The following is a 12831-nucleotide window of genomic DNA, read 5'->3' as shown; positions in this document are numbered from 1 at the left end:
TTCTGGCCTCAGGTGATTTGCCCACCTTGGCCTCCCAAAGTGCTGGGATTACAGGCGTGAGCCACCGTGCCTGGCCACTCCATCACTCTTTTTTTACTTTTTTTTTTCTTTTGAGATGGAGTCTCACTCCAGCCCAGGCTGGAGTGCAGTGGTGCCATCTTGGCTCATTGCAACCTCCGCCTCCCAGGTTCAAGCAGTTCTTCTGCCTCAGCCTCCCGTGTAGCTGGGACTACAGGCACTGATCACCATGCATGGCTAATTTTGTTTTTTTAGGAGAGACGGGGTTTCACCATGTTGGTCAGGCTAGACTCAAACTCCCGACCTCAGGTGATCCACCCGCCTCAGCCTCCCAAAGTGCTGGGATTACAAGTGTGAGCCACTGCACCCGGCTACTCCACTATTCTTAAAATGCATCAAATTGCATTTGACTAAAGGGAAACATTAAGGGCTGGGCACAGTGGCTCACTCCTATAATCCCAGCACTTTGGGAGGCTGAGGTGGGTGGAAAAATTAGCTGGGTGTGGTGGTGCATGCCTGTAATCCCAGTTACCTGGGAGGCTGAGGCAGGAGAATCACGTGAAACTGCGAGGTAGAGGTTGCTGTGAGCTGAGATTGCACCATTGCATTCCAGCCTGGGCAACAAGAGCGAAACTCCGTCTCAAAAAAAAAGGCCGGGCGCGGTGGCTCATGCCTGTAATCCCAGGACTTTGGGAGGCCGAGGCGGGCGGATCACGAGGTCAGGAGATGAGGACCATCCTGGCTAACACAGTGAAACCCCATCTCTACTAAAAATACAAAAAATTAGCTGGGTGTAGTGGCGGGCGCCTGTAACCCCAGCTACTCAGGAGGCTGAGGCAGGAGAATCACTTGAACCCGGGAGGCGAAGCTTGCAGTGAGCCGAGATTGCGCCACTGTACTCCAGCCTGGGTGATAGAGCGAGACTCTGTCTCAGGGGGGGGAAAAAAAAGGGAAACGTTAATATTTATTCCTGAATGGCCTTACGTTTTTTTTACTCCCAAAGTGTCCCAGTCCAAAGTCACTTCAGGGTGAGATCTTGAAGGACAGGAGCCGTGTTAAGGGGTTTACGTCGCACAGGACCTTACACGTGGGAGAAGGGGTGCAGTTTGTCATTAATAAAGTAAAAATCGGGGCATGGTGGCTCACACTTGTAATTCCAGCATTTTGGGAAGCCAAGGCGGGAATGTTGCTTGACCCCAGGAGATGGCAACATAGTAAGACCCCACCTCTACAAAAAATAAAAATTAGTCAGGTATGGTTGCACATGGCTGTGGACCCAGCTACTAGGGAGAGACTGAGGTGGGAGAATCACTTGAGCCAGGGTGTTGAGGCTATAGTGAGCCATGATCACACCACTGCACTCCAGCTTGGGCCACAGAATGAGATCCCATTAAAAAACATCATAATAGGCCGGGCGCAGTGGCTCATGCCTGCAATCCCAGCACTTTGGGAGGCGGAGGCGAGCAGATCACGAGGTCAGGAGATGGAGACCATCCTGGCTGACACAGTGAAACACCGTCTCTACTAAAAATAAAAAAAAAAGTAGCCAGGCGTAGTGGCGTTCGCCTGTTGTCCCAGCTGCTGGGGAGGCTGAGGCAGGAGAATGGCATGAACCCTGGAGGCGGAGCTTGCAGTGAGCTGAGATTGCACCACTGCACTCCAGCCTGAGTGACAGAGCAAGACTCCATCTCAAAAAAAATACAACATCATAATAAAGTTCTGTTTTTTTTTTTTTTTTTGAAAAAAGGAGGGCTGTGTGTGGTGGCTCATGCCTGTAATCCCAGCACTTTGGGAGGCTGAGGCTGGTGGAACACTTGAGGCCAGGAGTTTAAGACCAGCCTGGGCGACATGGCAAAACCCCATCTCTGATAAAAATACAAAAATTAGCTAGGCTCGGTGGTGTACAACTGTAGTCCCAGCTACTCAGAAGGCTGAGGCAGGAGAATCGCTTGATTCTGGGAGATGGAGGTGGCAGTGAGCCGAGATTGCATCACTGCACTCCAGCCTGGGTGACAGAGCAAGAATCCATCTAAAAAACTAAAAGGTAGACTTTCTAGGGAGGCTGGGGCTTTCTCAGCGCTGGGATCAATCACAGGTCATCCCCTCCTTCCTGGCTTAATCCTCCTTTCTCCCCAGCCAGCAGCTGGGGCCAGTCTTTTGGGCCACACTCCTAGACCCTCTATAGGGACTTCCCCCTTCTTTTGGTCTCCAGCATATAGCCCACCTCCACCTGGGATGCAGAGGATTGAGGCCAATCCCAGAAAGTTCTGTATACATTGTGACTGCTTCCATGGCACAGTTAAATGTCAGCCTCTCCTGAGATTATCCTCATGAGCTTTGGTCCTATTAATAATTTGTTCCCTGGCCAGGCGCCATGGCTCATGCCTGTAATCCCAACATTTTGGGATGCCGAGGCAGGCAGATCACATGAGGTCAGGAGTTCAAGACCAGCCTGGCCAACATGGTGAAACCTCATCTCCACTAAAAATACAAAAACTAGCCGGGTGTGGTGGCAGGCGCCTGTAATCCCAGCTACTTGGGAGGCTGAGGCAGGAGAATCACTTGAACCCAGGAGGTGGAGGTTGCAGTGAGTCAAGATCACGCCATTGCACTCCAGCCTGGGCAACAGAGCGAGACTGTCTCAAAAATAAATAAATAAATAATAATAATTTGTTCCCTAAGCCCCTCCCCAGAGTGGATATTCCAGGCTTCGCCAGTTCCCTTGAGCCCTGGGGTGGCTCTCAAAGTCCCAACTCAGATAACACTTTCTCCGAGAAGCCTTTGTTGCAGTGGTGAAGCCTGTGGGCTTGCATTTCAAACTACCTGTCTTCAAATCCCAGCCAAGCCACTTACTGCTACTGTGTGACCTCCAGCAAGTTGCTTAATCTCTGTTCTTTGTCTATAAAATGGGAATAATAATTGTGATACCAATTTTCACTATTCATGCTGTTTTAATGTGCTGAAATGTTGGTGTTTTATTGGTATGATATGGCTGTTATCTAAAAAAATCTGAAATTAGCCCGGCATGGTGGTGGCTCATGCCTGTAATCCCAGCACTTTGGGAAGTGGAGGCAGGCAAATCACGAGGTCAGGAGTTCGAGACCAGCCTGGCCAACATGGTGAAATCTCGTCTCTACTAAAAATAAAAAAATTAGCCGGGCGTCGTGACACATGCCTGTAATCCCAGCTACTCGGGAGGCTGAGGCAAGAGAATCACTTGAACCTGGGAGGCAGAGGTTACAGTGAGCCAAGATCACACCACTGCACTCCAGCCTGGGCAACAGAACAAGATTCCATCCAGATATATATATCTATTCTCAGATAGATATATCAGATGTGTGTATATATATCTCTGTCTCTGAAATTGGGCATGGTGGCTCACTGCTGTAATCCCAATACTTTGGGAGGCCAAGGTGGGAGGATCACTTGAATCCAAGAGTTTGAGACTAGCATGGGCAACATAATGAGACCTTGTCTCTACAGAAAAAAAATTAGCCAGGCATGGTGGCACATACCTATAGTCCCAGCTACTCGGAGGCTGAGGTGGAAGGATAGCTGGAACTCTGGAGGTGGAGGTTGCAGTGAGATGAGATGGCACCACTGCACTCCAGCCTGGGTGACAGAGTGAGATCCTGTCTCAAATAAATACATAAAAATAAAAATAAAGAGGTTTATTCTGAGCCAAATATGAGTGACCAAGGCCCATGACACAATCCCAGGAGGTTCTGAGAACATGTACCCAAAGTGGGTTGGTTACAGCTTGATTTTACACATTTTATACGTTTTACAGGGACATAAGTTATAGGGAAACATCAATCAATACATGTAATGTGTACATTAGTTCTGTCTGGAAAGGTGGGACAACTTGAAGGAAGGATTTTGAGGGAAGCTTCCAGGTCATACATGGATTCATAGATTTTCTTTTTTCTTTTTTGAGACAGGGTCTCACTCTGTTGCCCAGTCTGGAGTGCAGTGGTGCGATCTCAGCTCACTGCAACCTCCACCTCCCAGGTTCAAGCAATTCTCCCGCCTCAGCCTCTTGAGTCACTGGGATTACAGCTGCACACCACCACACCCAGCTAATGTTTTCATTTTGTGGAGGCGGGATCCTGCTACTTTGCCTGGGCTGGTCTCGAACTCCTGGCCTTAAGCAATTCTCCTGCCTCAGCTTCCCAAAGCTCTGAAATTACAGGTGTGAGCCACCACACCTGGCTTCATGTGCTTAATTTTTTTAAGATCACCCCTTCTAAAAAAAATACATCTCATTTTTACTTATTCATAATTAATTAAAATTGTTGCTAAATTTTTTTTTTGTTTTTTTAGGAAGCGTCTTGCTTTGTCAGGCTGAGTGCAGTGGCGTGATCATGGCTCACTGCAGCCTTGATTTACCAGGCTCAAGCAATCCTCCCACCTCAGCCTCCCAAGTAGCTGGGACTACAGGCGCGCAACATGCCAGGCTAATTTTCTGATTTTTCGTAGAGGTGAAGTTTCACCCTGTTGCCTAGGCTGGTCTCAAACTCCTGACCTGGAGTGATCTTCCTGCCTCAGCCTCACAACATGCTGGGATTACAGTCATGAGCCACTGTGCCCAGCCTGTCTATATTTAGAACCATCATGATGAAAATACAGAACAACCCCGCCTCTACTGAAAATACAAAAATTAGCCAGGTGTGGTGGCACACACCTACAGTCCCAGCTTCTTGATAGGCTGAAGTACAAGAATCGCTTGAACCTGGGAGGTGAAGGTTGCAGTGAGCTGGGATTGTGCCGCTGCACTCCAGCCTGTGTGACAGAGTGAGACCGTGTCTTGGAAAAAAAAAAAAAAAGCAGAACAAAGACAAAAAGAAAAATGTTTAGTGCTACCAGAGTGAAAATAAATGCTGTTTACCTGCCCATAAGACTGATGATGACAAAAACAGTAACAACAGAAGACAATAGAATAACATACAAATTCCATGGGGAAATAATGCTGGACCACAGACTTTATACCCAACTTAATCATCCTTCAATAACGAAAATAAATGTATTCATAGAAACCTGAGATTATTTATCTGTCACAAATCCTTTCTAGAAGAATTGTAGGTCGGGCTCAGTGGCTCACATCTGTAATCTCAGCACTTTGGGAGGCTGAGGTGGAAGGATCACTTGAGGCCAGGAGTTGGAGGCTGCAGTGAGTCCAGTTCTTTCTTTCTCCTGATAGAATCCTATTAAACCTGTATCACTTTTTTTTTTTTTTTTTTTGAGATGGAATCTTGCTCTGTCACCCAGGCCGGAGTGCAGTGGCGTGATCTCGGCTCACCACAACCTCTACCTCCTGGGTTCAAGTGATTCTCCTGCCTCAGTCTCCTGAGTAGCTGGGATTAGAGGCACATGCCACCACGCCCGGCTAATTTTTGTATTTTTGGTAGAGAGGGGGTTTCCCTATGTTGGTCAGGCTGGCCTCAAACTCCTGCCCTGGGGTGATCTGCCCACTTTGGCCTCCCAAAGTGCTTGGATTACAGGTGTGAGCCACCATGCCTGGCCTGAAATACAATTTTTAAAAATTATTTTACTTTTAAAAAATAATTTTGATATGGTTTGGCTGTGTCCCCACCCAAATCTCAAATCTCATCTTGAATTGTACCTCCCATGATCCCCACGTATCATGGGAGGGACCCGATGGGAGGTAATTGAATCATGGGGGCAGGTTTTTCCCATGCTGTTCAGTGAATAAGTCTCACAAGATCTGATGGTTTTATAAAGGGCAGTTACCCTGCACACACTCTCCTGTCTGCTGCCATGTAAGACATGCCTTTGCTCCTCCTTTGCCTTCCACCTTGATTGTGAGGCCTCCCAGCCATGCAGAACTGTGAGTCCCATTAAATGTCTTTTTCTTGATAAATTGCCCAGTCTCAGGTATTTCTTCATAGCAGTATGGAAGTGGACTAATACAAATTTCAACTTTTATTTTAGATTCAGGAGATGCATGTGCAGTTTGTTACATGAGTATAATGCATGATGCTGAGGTATGTACAAATGATGTGGTTACATGGTTACCCAGGTAGTGAGCATACCTGCCTACAATTATTTTTTTTTTTAGAAGTAGTCTGACTCTGTTGCCTAGGCTGGAGCATAGTGGCGCAATCTTGGCTCACTGCAACCTCCCCCTCCCGAGTTCAAGTGATCGTCCTGCCTCAGCCTCTCAAGTAGCTGGGATTACAGGCTCCTGCCACCATGCCCAGTTAATTTTTGTGTCTTTAGTAGACACGGGGTTTCAGCATGTTGGCCAAACTGGTTTCGAACTTCTGACCTCAGGTGATCTGCCCGCCTCAGCCTCCCAAAGACCTGGGATTACAGGTGAGAGCCATCACACCTGGCCCTGCCTACAATTCTTAGGCAGGAATCAACCCATTAACCAGCATCTCAATCAGGACACAGAACATTACCTGGACCCCTGGAAACCTCCCTTATGTTCCTTCCCACCTACGGTACTGAGCATACTAGCCTACAGTTCTTTTGTTTTGTTTTGTTTTTTGTTTTTTGAGATGGAGTCTTGCTCTCTTGCCCAGGCTGGAGTGCGGTGGCGCAATTTCGACTCACTGCAACCTCCGCCTCCTGGGTTCAAGGGATTCTCCTGCTTCAGGCTCCCTGTTGTGGTAAACTGAGGAATGGAGGGACCAATACGGAGTACAGGAGGATTGTTGTTTATTTTAGGTATGCACCAGCTCTGTGGACTCACATCCAAAAAATTGAGCGTTAAACAAAGAGCGGGGTTTTTATAAGTGGCCTTACAGAAGCAAAACAAAAGCAGTTAATCATACATTGACAGGTCACGTAATCTGTAGCATCACGTAACTTGTGACCTTGCATAGCTAGTGACCTTGTAGCTGCGTTGAAAGAAAAACAAGAACTCGCTAAATACAGACATTTGTAAAACATAATCATGCTTAAGAAGCCTGGGAAAGGAGTAACAGTAAAATAATCTGTCTTCCTCTTTTCTTCCTTCAACCTTGGTCTGGAAGGGGGTGCTGTCTGGAGCCTGTTCCTTTGGCCTTGGCTATTCCGACAGCCTTATAACTGTCCTTGAAGTGAGCTTGCTAGGCAGAGGAAAACGTGGTTTTTTTTTTTTTGTTTTTGTTTTTTTCCCTTTTAACCCTTGCCTTGCCACTTAGTTTTTACTTTTCTTGGAGTGAATAAATGCAGTACTTACTATTTTTAAATTTCTGCCTCATCCCAAGTAGCTGGGATTACAGGTGTGCACCACCACGCCTGGCTAATTTTTGTATTTTTAGTAGAGACGGGGTTTCATCATGTTGGTCAAGCTGGTCTCAAATGCCTGACCTCATGATCCGCCCACCTCAGCCTCCCAAAGTGCTGGGATGAAAGGCGTGAGCCACTGCATCCGGCCTACCGTTCTTTTAGGAAGAATGTGTGAGAGATAAGTGAGCAATAGTTTTTCAACTCCTTCTCCGCTCCCTCATGTTTTTTTATGCTTTTATTTGTTATTTATTCTTTTTTTTTTTTTTTTTTTTTTGAGACGGAGTCTCGCTCTGTCGCCCAGGCTGGAGTGCAGTGGCCGGATCTCAGCTCACTGCAAGCTCGGCCTCCCGGGTTCATGCCATTCTCCTGCCTCAGCCTCCCGAGTAGCTGGGACTACAGGCGCCCGCCACCTTGCCTGGCTAGTTTTTTGTACTTTTTAGTAGAGACAAGGTTTCACCGTGTTAGCCAGGATGGTCTCGATCTCCTGACCTCGTGATCCACCCGTCTCGGCCTCCCAAAGTGCTGGGATTACAGGCTTGAGCCACCGTGCCCGGCCTTATTTGTTATTTATTATTTATGTTTTTATTTTTTGAGATTGAGTCTCATTCTGTCACCCAGGTTAGAGTGCCGTGACATGATCTTGACTCACTGCAACCTCTGTCTCCGGGGCTCAAGCGATCCTCCCACCTCAGCCTCCTAAGTAGCTGGGACCACAGGCACACACCACCATGCCCGGTTAATTTTCTGTATTTTTGGTAGAGACAGGGTTTCACCATGTTGCCCAGACTGGTCTCAAACTCCTGAGTTCAAGTGACCTACCAGCCTCGATCTCCCAAGGTGCTGGGATTGCAGACGTGAGCCAGTGTGCCAGTCCTTCATCACCATTTTTATTATTTTTATTTCATTTATTTATTTATTTATTTATTTATTTTGAGATGGAGTTTTGCTCGTGTTGCCCAGGCCACAGTGCAATGGTGCAATCTTGGCTCACTGCAACCTCTGCCTCCCAGGTTCAAGCGATTCTCCTGCCTCAGCCTCCCAGGTAGCCGGGATTACAGGCATGTACCACCACACCCCACTTATTTTCTGTGTTTAGTAGAGACAGCGTTTCCCATGTTGGTCAGGCTGGCCTCAAACTCCTGACCGCAGGTGGTCCACCCACCTTGGCCTCCCAAAATGGTGGGATTACAGGCATGAGCCACTGTGCCTGGCCCATTTTTATTTTTAAAAGTTCTATTTAGTTTTTCTACAAAACTACCTTCCCCTGCTACCCACAATGTTGTGTTCTTTTAGCATTCTGATTCCTACTATTTTTATTTTAATTGGTTGTTAAGTTACTTCCTTGGGTTACAACATCCAGAAAAATGTACACATCACACAAACTCCCTAAGTTTTAAAAAACAGAATAAATCGCCGGGCGCGGTGGCTCACGCCTGTAATCCCAGCACTTTGGGAGGCCGAGGCGGGTGGATCACAAGGTCAGGAGATCGAGACCACGGTGAAACCCCATCTCTACTAAAAATACAAAAAATTAGCCGGGCGCGGTTGTGGGCGCCTGTAGTCCCAGCTACTCGGGAGGCTGAGGCAGGAGAATGGCGTGAACCCGGGAGGCGGAGCTTGCAGTGAGCCGAGATTGCACCACTGCACTCCAGCCTGGGCGACAGAGCGAGACTCCGTCTCAAAAAAAAAAAAAAAAAAAAAAAAAACAGAATAAATCCATGTAACCAGCATCTCCACCAGAACACAGAACATTATCGGGACTCCCAGAAGGCTCTCTTATGCTCCCTCCCGCCAAGGTAAACACTGTTATAAATTATTATTATTATTTTTTTTTGAGAAAGAGGGTCTTGCTCTGTTGCCCAGGCTTGAGTGCAGTGGCACAATCATAGCTCACTGTTGCCTTAAACTCCTTGGCTCAAGTGATCTCCTGCCTCCTGAGTAGCTGGAACCACAGGTGTACACCACCACACCCAGCTAATTTTTAAATTTTTTGTAGAAACAAAATCTGCGTACATTGCTCAGGCTGGTCTTGAACTCCTGGGCTCAAGCAGCATTCCTGGCTTGGCCTGCCAAAGCGCTTGTGATACAGGAGTTAAAAAGAAATTATTTAGGCAGATAGGGAGGGTAAGAAAGTCCTTGGTAAGGTTTCCCTTTTAATAAAAAGCAGTGCCAAAATCATTTCTTGTCCTTTTTAATTTTTTTTTTTTTTTTTTTGAGATAGAGTTTTGTCCAGGTTGGAGTGCAGTGGTGCAATCTCGGCTCACACCAACCTCCACCTCCCAGGTTCAAGCAATTCTCCTGCCTCAGCCTCCCGAGTAGCTGGGATTACAGGCAAGAGCCACCACGCCTGGCTAATTTTTGTATTTTTTTTTTTTTTTTTTTGAGACGGAGTCTCGCTCTGTCGCCCAGGCTGGAGTGCAGTGGCGCGATCTCGGCTCACTGCAAGCTCCGCCTCCCGGGTTCACGCCATTCTCCTGCCTCAGCCTCCCGAGTAGCTGGGACTACAGGCGCCCGCAACCGCGCCCGGCTAATTTTTTGTATTTTTAGTAGAGACGGGGTTTCACCGTGGTCTCGATCTCCTGACCTTGTGATCCGCCCGCCTCGGCCTCCCAAAGCGCTGGGATTACAGGCGTGAGCCACCGCGCCCGGCCAATTTTTGTATTTTTAGTAGAGATGGAGTTTCACCATGTTGGCCAGGCTGGTGTCAAACTCCTGACCTCAGGTGATCCCCCTGCCTTGGCCTCCCAAAGTGCTGGGATTACAGGTGTGAGCCACCGTGCCCTGCCACCAATGCATTCTAATTAGTGCATAATGAGCAGTGAGGACGACCAGAGGTCACTTTTGTCACCATTTTGGTTTTGGTGGGTTTTGGCTGGTTTCTTTACTACAACCTGTCTTATCAGCAAGGTCTTTGTGACCTGTATCTTGTGATGCCCTCCATTCTCCTCCTGTGACTTAGAATGCCTAACCTCCTGGGAATGCAGCCCAGTAGGTCTCAGCCTCGTTTTACCCAGCCCCTATTCAAGATGGAGCTGCTCTTGTTCGAACACCTCTGACAACTGGGCTCAATATTTCTGTCAGTGGTTGACTAGGGAGTTCCTGGACCACTCCTGTCCAGTCAACAGATATTTGAAACCATGTGATGCAAGGGAGGGAGTGTCAACCTAAAAGGAAGAAATGAGGACAAACTTACACAAGGAGAGAGTTTATTTGGGCCAAGCTTGAGGGTTACAACTTGGGAGCATAGATTCCAGTTACCAATAGGTTGTTTTTTGTTTTCTTTTCTTTTCTTTCTTTTTTTTTTTTTTTTGAGAAAGAGTCTTGCTCTTGTTGCTCAGGCTGGAGTGCAATGGCACAATCGGCTAACTGCAACCTCCGCCTCCCAGGTTCAAGCGATTCTCCTGCCTCAGCCTCCCAAGTAGCTAGGATTGCATGTGCCACCACACCCAGCTAATTTTTGTATTTTTAGTAGAGACAAGGTTTCACCACATTGGCCAGGCTGGTCTTGAACTCCTGACCTCAGGTGATCTGCCTGCCTTGGCCTCCCAAAGTGTTGGAATTACAGGCATGAGCCATGGCGCCAGGCCGTTTTCTTTTTTTGAGATTGAATCTCAATCTGTCACCCCGGCTGGAGTGCAGTGGTGCCATCTTGGCTCACTGCAACCTCTGCCCCCTGAGTTCAAGTGATTCTCATGCCTCAGTCTCCTGAGTAGCTGGGATTACAGGTGCCTGCCACCACAGCCGGCTAATTTTTGTATTTTTAGTAGAGATGGGATTTCACCATGTTGGCCAGCCTGGTTTTGAACTCCTGGCCTCAGGTGATCCACCTGCCTCAGGCTCCCAAAGTGCTGGGATTACAGGCATGAGCCACCTCGCCTGGCCACAGATAGGTTTTTTTGAGTCAAGGTCTTGCTCTGTTGCCCAGGCTGGAGTGCAGTGGCCTCATCATAGCTCACTGCAGCCTCCAACTGCTGGGTTCAAGTGATCCTCCTGCCTCAGCCTCCTGAGTAGCTCAAACTATAAGCATGTGCTACCACACTCAGCTAATTTTTTAATTTGTTTTAGAGATAGGGTCTCGCTATGTTGTCCAGTCTGGTCTCAAACTCCTGGCATCAAGCAATCCCCCTCCTGCCTCAGCTTCCCAAAGTGCTGGGATTACAGGCCTGAACCATGGAATCCAACACAAGAAGGTTTTGATGGAAAAGAAGAGGCAGTTTCCTAAATTAGTTACCAGGAATTTATATGACAATAACATGAGCTATTGATTGGCTACACATTGTTGTTTATATCACTGATTCCAAGAATTTAAAGATAATGGAGCCGGGCAAGGTGACTCATGCCTGTAATCCCAGCACTTTGGGAGGCTGAGACAGATGGATCACCTGAGGTCAGGAGTTTGAGACCAGCCTGGCCAACATAGTGAAGCCCCTTCTCTACCAAAAATACAAAAAATTAGCTGGGCGTGGTGTTGGGTGCCTATAATCTCAGCTACTAGGAGGGAGGCTGAAGCAGGAGAATCACTTGAACCTGGGAGGCGGCGGTTGCTGTGAGCCAAGATTGGGCCATTGCACTCCAGCCTGGGCAACAAGAGCGAAACTCTGTCACAAACAAACAAACAAACAAACAAAGATAATGGATGAGACAGCAACTTGGGAACAAAATGACTTCAAACAATTGCCCCAGGCCCAGCACGGTGGCTCACTCCTGTAATCCCAGCACTTTGGGAGGCCGAGGTGGGCAGATCAATTGAGCCTAGGAATTTGAGACCAGCCTGAGCAACATGGGGAAACCCACCTCTACAAAACATACAAAAATAAGCCAGGCGTGGTGGCGCATAGTTGTAGTTCGAGCTACTTGGGAGGCTGAGATGGGAGGATACCTTGAGCCCAGGAGGCAGGGATTGCAGTGAGCTGAGACTGTGCCACTGTACTCCAGCCTAGGCGACAGAGTGAGACCCTGTCTCAAAAAAATAATAGCCGGGCATGGTGGCTTACCCATCTAATCCCAGCACTTTGGGAGGCTGAGGCGGGCAGATCACCTGAGGTAGGGAGTTTGAGACCAGCCTGACCAACATGGTGAAACCCCGTCTCTACTAAACATACAAAAAAAATTAGCTAGGCATGGTGGTGCCATGCCTGTAATTCCAGCTACTTGGGAGGCTGAGGCAGAAGAATCGGTGGAACCCTAGAGGCGAAGGTTGCGGTGAGCTGAGATCGCGCCATTGCACTCCAGCCTGGGTGACAGATCAAGACTCTGTCTCAAAAATAAATAAACAAACAAATAAATAAATAGAAAATTTCCCCCCAGGCATGGGTTAGGGAGGGAGGGTGGGGGTGAGGGTTGGTGCGGGTATGGGGCTCATACCTGGATTCCCATTCACATGTCTCTCTGGGCCTCCTCACATCACAGGCCTTAGATTGCTCCAAGTTATTCTCCTTTGCTTGGGAGTTTTGAATTCTCGGGCTGAAACAGACAAGCTTGCTTGTCACTTCTCCATGTAGACGGGTACATGTTCTCAAGCTGCTCCTGTAGCTGTAATAGATCTGTTGTCTGATGCTTACAGCAAGTCAATAA

Source organism: Macaca fascicularis, chromosome 3 (assembly GCF_037993035.2).
Source record: "Macaca fascicularis isolate 582-1 chromosome 3, T2T-MFA8v1.1".
Classification (NCBI taxonomy): domain Eukaryota; kingdom Metazoa; phylum Chordata; class Mammalia; order Primates; family Cercopithecidae; genus Macaca; species Macaca fascicularis.
This window is presented reverse-complemented; position numbering follows the sequence as displayed.